Here is a 9,341-nt window from a genome sequence, read left to right as displayed (position 1 = left end):
CATGAAGGGCCTTGAAAAGGTTCATGAGAAATGCATTGCATGAGAAAGCCCATGAATGGATTTCATGCAGTCTCAGGGGAGGGGAGTGAAGATAAAAGAATAGCAACTGAGTCCTGGCTTTTGGGAGAGCCATTCTGAAATTACTTTAGATGTATTTCAGAATGGAGTAATGGGTAAAATATTCACATTATTGAGAGTGAGAGTTGTCACTGTGACATAATAGAGGTACAGGGGCCAGTGTTGTACTGGCCTAGCCAGGAAAGCTACTATCTGTGATGCTGGCGTCCCACATGGGCACCTGGTTCATGTGTTCTCCACTTATCATCCAACTTCCTGCTAATGTCCTGGGAAAAGCAGCATAACATGGTCCAAGTACTTAGACTCCTACTATCTACATTGGAGACGTGGATGAAGCTTCTGGTTCCTGGCTTCAGTTTGGCCCAGTGCTGGTTGTTACAGCCACGTAGGGAATGAACCAGTTAATGGCAGATCTCTCTCTGTCCCTCTCTCTCTCTGTAACTCTACCTTCCAAAATAAATACTTTAGTTTTTTTTTTTAAGAGAGATACTATCATATCCAGATGTGAGGATGCAATGCAGTATGCATCTCTACTTCCAGACAAAGATGGACTCCCAATGAACCGGTTTACTATGTCTTGACAATAGACTCTGCCATTGTCCATGCTTGCAATGATGGACATATGACTGTGTATGAAGAACTACACTATAGTAATGATAAAGGGGAACTCAGTAAGAGAGGAAGGAATTGGGGAGAGGATAAGGGAGATCTCAGGGCCTATGGAACTATATCATAAAATAATAATAAAAAGAAGTGAAAAAATAAAAAAAAAGGTACAAATGTGGAATAGGAGAGTTAAGACAGAACTCTCTGGGGGCAGATTAGAATTGGAGGCATTGGAAGTAGACTCAAGATTATATGTATGTTGGTGGATGAGTGTTAGATATAGACACAAATATGTCTGTATTCCCCAACTTTACCCGCCCTCCTCCCCGCCAAATGATACCCCAAGTAACACTGAATTTACCCAAAGGAACTCAGACCTTGGTGTCTTGGTGTCTAATACCTTCCCCCAATAAAGGAACCTAATTCATGGGAAAAGTAGCTGATCTGAGGGCGGAGTCAGATTACATTCAAGATGAAATTTGAGTGTGTTTTTCAGAAAGTGATTTTTTTTTCAAGATGAGAGTATGACATAGGACACAGTAACTGGCATGAAGTGACTCCAGCTAGTCAAACCAGAGGTAATTTGAGCACTTTAAGACACCGATGAACTCTAAAATAGAGATTATACTTCTTGTTTCATAATCAGAGGATCTCACCTTCTAAAAATAGGCCAAAAACTCACTGACAGAATAAGCATGTGAGTTCTCTAGCCTCTGAAGTGATGCTACCCCATCTACATTTTTTGTGTCTTAAAGCTTTTTGCATCTGCCCTGCACTCATTCTTCCTCCTTCAGTGCATCCCTGGATGGCACTCCTGTGGCTCACTGTGCATGGTATTTCTTGCCCTTGGACTTGACAACACTGCAGGATGGAATTTAGACCCAGGATGTCTATCCACTTCTTTTCTCTGGTTCCTCCACTGAGGGCTGAACTGCAGACCAGGCCATCTCTGTATCTTGTGTGTGGCTTTTGTATAGCCATTGCCACACTGTGCAACAATTTTTCTTTCTGGTATCCTCTAGAATATTCCTTGCAAAGAGGAACCGGGGATAGGTCAGTGCTGTGAAGAGGTACTGAACACCAGGCAGCAGGGAATAGTCACAGGTACCTGCTTGGGCAGGGAGGTCCTTGGCAGGTATCCTTTCCCAGCTTCCCATGCAGTGATCATAACAGGATAGCAACTTGAGTCAGGGCAGGCTGGGAGCATTTGCAGCACAGAAGGCAGCTCTGCTGCCTAGAATCCTCAGGAGGGAAATCCTTCTCTTGCTGGGGCCTGTGTGGTCACATTGTGAGTCTGGAGATGTCAGGGTATGTTTTTTGGAACATCCAGTCTGAGAGCATGAGGCCAATATACAGAGAGAAGCACAGGAGTATGCCATAGGAACAAAGCACTTGAGCCTATCATCTCCTCTGTCCCCAGGGTCAGATTCCTCACTGTCACCTTGGTTTTGTCCATTGAGCCCCCGATCCACCCCTGACCCCCATTCTTTATCTTCTGTGTGTTCTGCTTGAGCTCCATCAGTTGCACCCAATGGAGGTCAACCTCATGGTCATTTTGAAGGCTAAGAGCAGACAGTCACCTGCCCTTTATTTCTCCTAACACTGTTCTAGGCACATGGGAGATGCTCAGGAATGTAGCAGCTGCACTCTAGGGACCATGCACAGGATCTTGGTAGATGGTCTTCCTGACCTTTTTTTTTTTTTTTTCTCTGCAGTGGAACCCACGGTTTGGCTCATTGCAGTAATTACCACCTGCATTGGTTTCATATCAGAACAACCACTCCCTTGCATTTTATGGAAATTTAGAGGAGGTCTTTTCTGAGCCCAAAGCCAGAGCACATGAGTAAATAGGAAACAGCTGGAAGATCTAGCTTGGAAGCTAACGTGATGGCATTTCCAGAACATGTTGCTTGTTTATGTGGACAATTAATTCAGAGATAGTGATATGTGTTGTGTATTTATTTAAAAACTATTGTTTGTCTAAAAATGTCTTCTAAGAATATTGTGGAGAATTTTACACCATTGAGGTGAGTGTCCCCATGGCATTTCTGATACAGGGTTGGAATCCAGGTTCACCCAAAAGCTAGCAGATGTCTTTGAGTCACATACCCAGTGAGCCATTTTTGTTCAACATCCATCCCATAAAAAAACCCTTACAGTTTAGTTCGAAAGTTCTATTTTAGATTTGGGTTCTCAGTGGCCTTAACCTTAAAATAGAAGTGTACCAAGCAGACACCTCATTTTTCAATATAGAATTAAGTTCTGCTGATAACGGGTGGATACTTTCCACATTAATGTAAAATGTGAGCACGCATCGCCAGATAGTGTAATGCACTCCAGGAACCGACGGTGATATATTTAGATACTGATTAGAAGTAAAACCGATACATCATTCCTTGCAGTGTGCACACACTGTACCAGTGCCTAACAGGGCCTCTTGGGGCTGAGGTCATTTGTTTTTCCTCCTGGATATATTGTTTATATCATGTTCTCTCCCTCATGTTATATATTAAATTGTTTAATGTAAGCCATAAGAGAGCAAATGTCACTTAAAGGTCTCCCCCCTCCACCCTCTTAAAAATCTGAAGAATCAAATCTTCTAAAGCAGGTGATCTGTCAGTTTTCATTCCTGAATGTCATTGGCCCACACAGCTTTTCTTATCAGTTCATTTCACATTCCCAAATCGAATGACTATTAATTGACACCATCTGAGCTGGAGACTGGGTGTGCATGGGGAGGTGGCTTCCTGACTTTGGTGACAGCTCTTTTCTAGGTCCCAAATGTGTGTCTGAAGAAATGAAAGCTTCCCTGAAGTTGGTAGGTAAGGAAAAAAAATCAATTCATTTTAGACAATGTCCTAGGAGGTGAAGATTGTTTAAAGTCCAGTTGATAATGCCTAACTCCCATGAACATTTTGGAAAATCTGTGAACATGCTGTGAGGGTGTCACTACTGTATGTCCTGGGAGACAGGATGGTTCCAAATTAAACTGTTCTTTTTTTTTTTTTTAAGATTTTTTTATTTATTTTTATTACAAAGTCAGATATACAGAGAGGAGGAGAGACAGAGAGGAAGATCTTCCTTCCGATCATTCACTCCCCAAGTGAGCCGGTGCTGCGCCAATTTGAAGCCAGGAACCAGGAACCTCGTCCAGGTCTCCCACGTGGGTGCAGAGTCCCAAATCTTTGGGCCGTCCTCGACTGCTTTCCCAGGCCACAAGCAGGAGCTGGATGGGAAGTGGAACTGCCAGGATTAGAACTGGTGCCCATATGAGATCCCAGTGCATTCAAGGTGAGGACTTTAGCCACTAGACCACCACCGGGCCCCAAATTAAACTGTTTCTTCTGTTGTCATGAGCACCTCCTGCATCTAGACGTGTTTACCACTTACTGAGGTTTAGGGTGTTGCAAGAACATCAAATGCCTCCTCTCAGTGAATCGCCACCAAGATGCATCCCCTGTGAGAGGCTTACCGCACATCCAAGTCACATCAGCCAGTCTTGTCTCTGCCTCCCAACATCTTCCCCATGACCATGCTGTTTAAGTTTCTGTCGTTCCTTGCTTAGATTCCTGGAATAGCTTTCCAATTTGTGTCTCTGCTCTTGATCTCTGTCATATTGATTATTGCAACACTCCGTCCTGCAGGCATGTGCAGGATTGGTCTGGCCTGCTGCCTTTGAAGCGAGATGTGGTCAGAGGACTCACTTGGTCCCACTCAGTGTAAGTGGACGTGAGAAGTGCTGCTTCCCGGTGGAAGTCTGGCTCGCTGCTTGCTGTTGTGCAGATCTGCACTGAATCCAATGCAGGCTGCTCTATCCTTGGGTCTCAGAAGGAGAAGCAGTAGAGCAGAATCCCAGTCCTTTTACAACAGACCTGGCATGTGAAGGAGGGAGAGAAAGCCTTTGCTGTTTATCAGCCTCTAGGAGTTGGTGGGTATTGGTTACAGCAACAGGACCTAGCTGATCCTAGCTCATGCACCTCCTTTATAGTCTCTTTAGATGGCAGCTGGACTGGGCCTTTCAAGCAGACATGAGTCTGAGCCACTCAGAACTTCTGATAGCTCCTCATCAACCCAGGATAAGATCCCAAAGTGCTCACTTTTAGGCCCTATGGTCTGGCTGTCTACTTGGCTTCAGAGATAACCACATGTGTTAACAGATTTTATTAAACATTATATGCTTGCCAGAAAATTTAACTGTGTCCCTCTTCCCCTCACTCCCTTTCCTCAGGCCACACCGGCCTCCTGGCTGTCACCTAATCAGTCCTCAGATGTTCCTACCTCAGGGCCTTTGCATAGGCATCTACCTGCACGGGTGACCTTTGCCCAAATGTCATGTGGCTCCTTCCTTACTATAAAAATATCCCCTCCTCAGAGAGGCCCTCTTGATCACCTTCTCTGATACAGCACCCCAAAACTCATTATCTTTCCTACTTCATTTTTCTACTTAGCATATATGTGTTAATCACTGCTGGCTCTTGTGGTTTCTGTTTCTTTGTCTTTTGTTCATATTCCTCTTGAAGGCAGGGAATTTTACCTCTTCTGTCCACTGCTTGCACTTACAATGTGATCACTGGCCTACCCTGGGCACTCAGTAAATGTGTGTTGAACAACTGTGAACCCCCATTACGAACTTAAACTTTGAACACCAAAGTAATAAAACTTTTTTTTTTTTTTAAGATTTTATTATTATTGGAAAGCCGGATATACAGAGAGGAGGAGAGACAGAGAGGAAGATCTTCCATTCGATGTTTCACTCCCCAAGTGAGCCGCAACGGGCCTGTGCGCGCCGATCCGAAGCCGGGAACCAGGAACCTCTTCCGGGTCTCCCACGCGGGTGCAGTGTCCCAAAGCTTTGGGCCGTCCGTGACTGCTTTCCCAGGCCACAAGCAGGGAGCTGGAAGGGAAGTGGAGCTGCCGGGATTAGAACCGGCGCCCATATGGGATCCCGGGGCTTTCAAGGCGAGGACTTTAGCCACTAGGCCACGCCGCCGGGCCCAAAGTAATAAAACTTTTTGAGAAAGTCCCTGATGCTGAGGCTGGAAAGAGACCTGTGCTGGGTGGCTCTGCCACCAGCTCCCTACTGTGCCTCAACTTGGGTCTGAGCCGAACATAGCCAGACAGTGGAGGTTCAGTTGGGGAAGGTTTGTTTGTAGCATAAGATGTGCTTGGACAATCAGCTGATTTCCAGCTGAGGTTTGTCCAGGGCCCTAGGTTATTGAAAGCTGCAGCACCTTTGCAGTCGGCTAACCAGTCTGCTCAGAGCCTGGCCTTGCACTGCCTGCCTTTGATGACCAGCCCTGAGTTGAAAATGCAGTCTTTCTGGTTTCTGCTTCCCAGTACCGGAGTCAGAGCCCTGGGCTGTGGAGCTCAGGCATTGAAGAGCAAGAGCCGACCCGCTGCCCAGGTGTTTCTCATGAGCCCTCAACTTTGGATCTTATTCCACCTTCTCCTTTTATAGACTTAGAGAAACCAAGCCCTAAGGATTTGTGTCTTGTGGAAATGATTATGTCAAATTGCAACAAGGAAAAGCGAAAGTAATTTTCAAGGTAAAATAAAATTTTAAGAGTCATCATTCATCTCTCTTTTTTTGGCACAGTTCTCCTTAACCAAAGATCTCTATTTATACATAAACATGAAAACATGAGTCCCTAGAGGAAGCAGATGGCAAGTAGAAGTTTTTCTCTGCTAGTACTAGTACTCTAGTATTCTTGCAGCTTCCCAGCACACCTGGCAGAGAGCTGATGGCTCTTATCTGAAACAATAACCTCCAAGAAAATTTGCATCCTGGGTTTATCTGCAGAATTACAGCTCCTAGAATGGGGAAAAAGGAAAGTTCGGGAAAGGAAAAGAGAAATGAGTCAAACCCTCATCAAAAATCTGTCATGGGGCTGACACTGTGTTGCAGTGCATAAAGCTGCTGCCTGTAGTGCTGGCATCCCATATGGATGCTGATTCAATTACTGGCTGCTCTGCAACCAATCCAGCTCCTAGCTCATGGCCTGGGAAACAGCAGCACAAAATGGCCCACATCCTTATGCCCCTGCCGCTCATGTGGGAGTTCCAGATGAATCTCTGGCTCCTAGCTTCAGCCTGGCTCAGCCCTGGCCATTTGAGCCATCTGGGGCGTGAACCAGTGGGTGGAAATCTGTCTCCTCTGTCTCCCCTGTCTTCTGCCTCCCACACTACCCTGGCTCTCTCTAACTCTTTCAGATAAATAAATAAATCTTTAAAAAAAAAATCAATGCCATGAAACACTTTCCCAGGGACCCCCTTGTTCCATTAGGTGAGGGAATCTGTATTGAAGTAATGGGTTTGGGGAGCCGGTGTATCCATGTGAACCACTGAGATTTTCTTCACAGATGTGGAAATAGGCAAAGGGCCACTCCATCAGCCCAGGAGTGACTAACTGTTAGAGAACAGAAGATTCTCTGTAGTTTATCCTTTGTATCAGTGCATGAAAAAAAATCCCTAGAATTCTGTGGTCAAATGTGGCTTTCAGTGAACAGATAAGAGCCCAAGTAAATGGAGGCACGCCTCCATTCCTCAGGGAAGTTGGTGAGCTGCCCACATAAATTGCTGATAAAGGCCCATCTGTTAAAACAAAGTCGAATAGTCCCAGCCATACATTTCAGCCTGAGACCCTAAGTGGTTATTTTTTTCTTGACAGTCTTGCTATTTTTTTTTTCTCTAAAGCCCAGAAAACTATTTGAGAATGAAATATAGATGATGATATTGGCTTTAAGTTAATGTTACACTTTTTGCTTGCAGAGAGAAAAATCCTTCGGCGCAAGCCCTCTGGTAAACACTATTGCGTGATAAATTGTTATGAGAATAAAGTCATAAGGAAAGTGCAGCTTCACAAATGACACACGTAGGAAAACAGCAGATGTCTGATGAAGTAAAGAACCGACTTATTGCCAAGACCTTGAAAAACAAAATTAATTTCCTTTCGTCTTTGATAATGATGATGTAATGTAGTTAATAGGAAGAGCCTGCCACGCTCAAGCAGCTAGAAAAGGAGAAACATTTGCCAGGCGCGGGGTGCTGAATCCTGGGGTGCAGTTGCTGTTTCTCTCACTGTGTTCGTCACTAGATGAAGTGAGTGGAAGAAGTTAAGAAGCTTGTTTCGTGTTGCTTACAATATAAATGGATTTGGGCTCTATTCTCACCTTTAAGCAGCGATTTCTCCAAGAGGTTAACAAGCCAGTTCATCATACTGCCTTTGGTTTGACAATGAGTTCAGGTATTTGGAGGCCAAGAAAGTTACTATCAGTGAAAAATGGATTCCATAAGAGTGAAACAAAATCATTACTGTTTTTTAGGATAATTAACATTCCCAAAGAAGAGTAGTGCTTGGGTTTTAGGTAAATGAGCCCCATGACTGTGATCTTTTCCCTACAAGTGAAAATTTTAATACAAATGAATTGCTCAGTCTCATGAGTAATTCATAGGTACATACAACCATCTCCCAGCCTTGGCTGTCAACTACAACACAAAAAACTCTCTTAAGGGGATCTGCCCTCTGTCAGTTTGTGTTCTAGGATTGTAGAAGCTTCTGAGTTTTCTGGACCCATAAACTGGGTTTAAAATCCACAACGTGGCAGGCAACCTTGCTCCACTCCTGGTATGAGAATTGGTCCTATTTTATACCACACATTGAATTTGGTTCACCTGCTATAAACTACAGGCTATTTAAACAACCTTTCTGTGAGGTTTCTCTGAGTCTATGAGAGAGATAAATGTCCCTCTTAGGATGGGTGGTGCCCAGGGGATTAGATTATCAGCCAATACAAGTTCTGGCTGGGGCGGGGGGGGGGGGGGGGGCGGTGGTGGTGGTGGTGGAGATGGGAGGGAGCGTTAAGTTACTCTCTGTTTCCCTTGCTGTCCCTGAAGGTGCATGTGTTTAGGATGGAAGGCTTGTATGTGGAGGCCTCTGTGATCATTCTTCAGTGGCTCAGCCAGCTGAAACCCAGCAGACAGGGCAACACACTGGCCACTGCTATCTCAGTGCCAAGGCAAGAATGTTGAACTCGGTACACGGAGGCCAGTTGTTTTTCTTCTGTCTGAGGAGATTCTTCTCCCTTGGGAAAAACACTGATTGGTCTTTTTCCAAATCCGCTAGAGAATGTACTGAAATCTGGGAGAGCTGTAAGCTTTATCTGTTGTGTCTGTCCTTTCATTTTCTCTTTCATGCCATTGATATTGGAAATACATCTAAAAAAAACCCTTTATTTATTTTTCTTCTACCTCATCTGGTATAAAGTTGGGTTATCTGAGAGGGAAGTCTGATAATAAACCCATTGTCCTAAATTTTGCTTCTTTATGATGAGAAACAGCCCAGTTCAATGATACCATAGCAAAAAAAAAAAAAAAAAAAAAGTTACGGACCAGTTATCAAGCACGCGAGCACAGTACCATGCATGTGCTAATTCACTGTTTTTGGTGTGTGTCTGTGTGTTCTTGTGTTATTTCATCAAATCTTCATAACAACATGATGAGGTGGGTACTATAAACAACCCTGTTTTACGCATGGGGTAATTGAGGCTTAGTGAGGTTAAACTAATCCCACGATCACTTAAACTGTTCTGTTTTAAAACTAAGATTGCAAGCCCTGTGCTCCTAATCACAAGGCCAGTCCACTTCCCGTTGTTCCACAA

General features: G+C 44.4%; 1 long non-coding RNA gene across 1 annotated transcript; it reads left to right on the top strand.

The window, feature by feature from the left end:
* Positions 1–2,285: 2,285 nt before the first annotated feature.
* Positions 2,286–8,294, top strand: LOC131480471 (uncharacterized). The gene is made up of 3 exons (XR_009245559.1): positions 2,286–2,356; positions 6,143–6,230; positions 7,453–8,294. It is a non-coding gene; the product is annotated as an uncharacterized LOC131480471 (long non-coding RNA).
* Positions 8,295–9,341: the final 1,047 nt, after the last annotated feature.

This window comes from Ochotona princeps, chromosome 6 (genome assembly GCF_030435755.1).
Source record: "Ochotona princeps isolate mOchPri1 chromosome 6, mOchPri1.hap1, whole genome shotgun sequence".
NCBI lineage: Eukaryota > Metazoa > Chordata > Mammalia > Lagomorpha > Ochotonidae > Ochotona > Ochotona princeps.
Note: the sequence above shows the minus strand (reverse complement) of the source record. Positions and strands in the feature narration are given on the sequence as shown.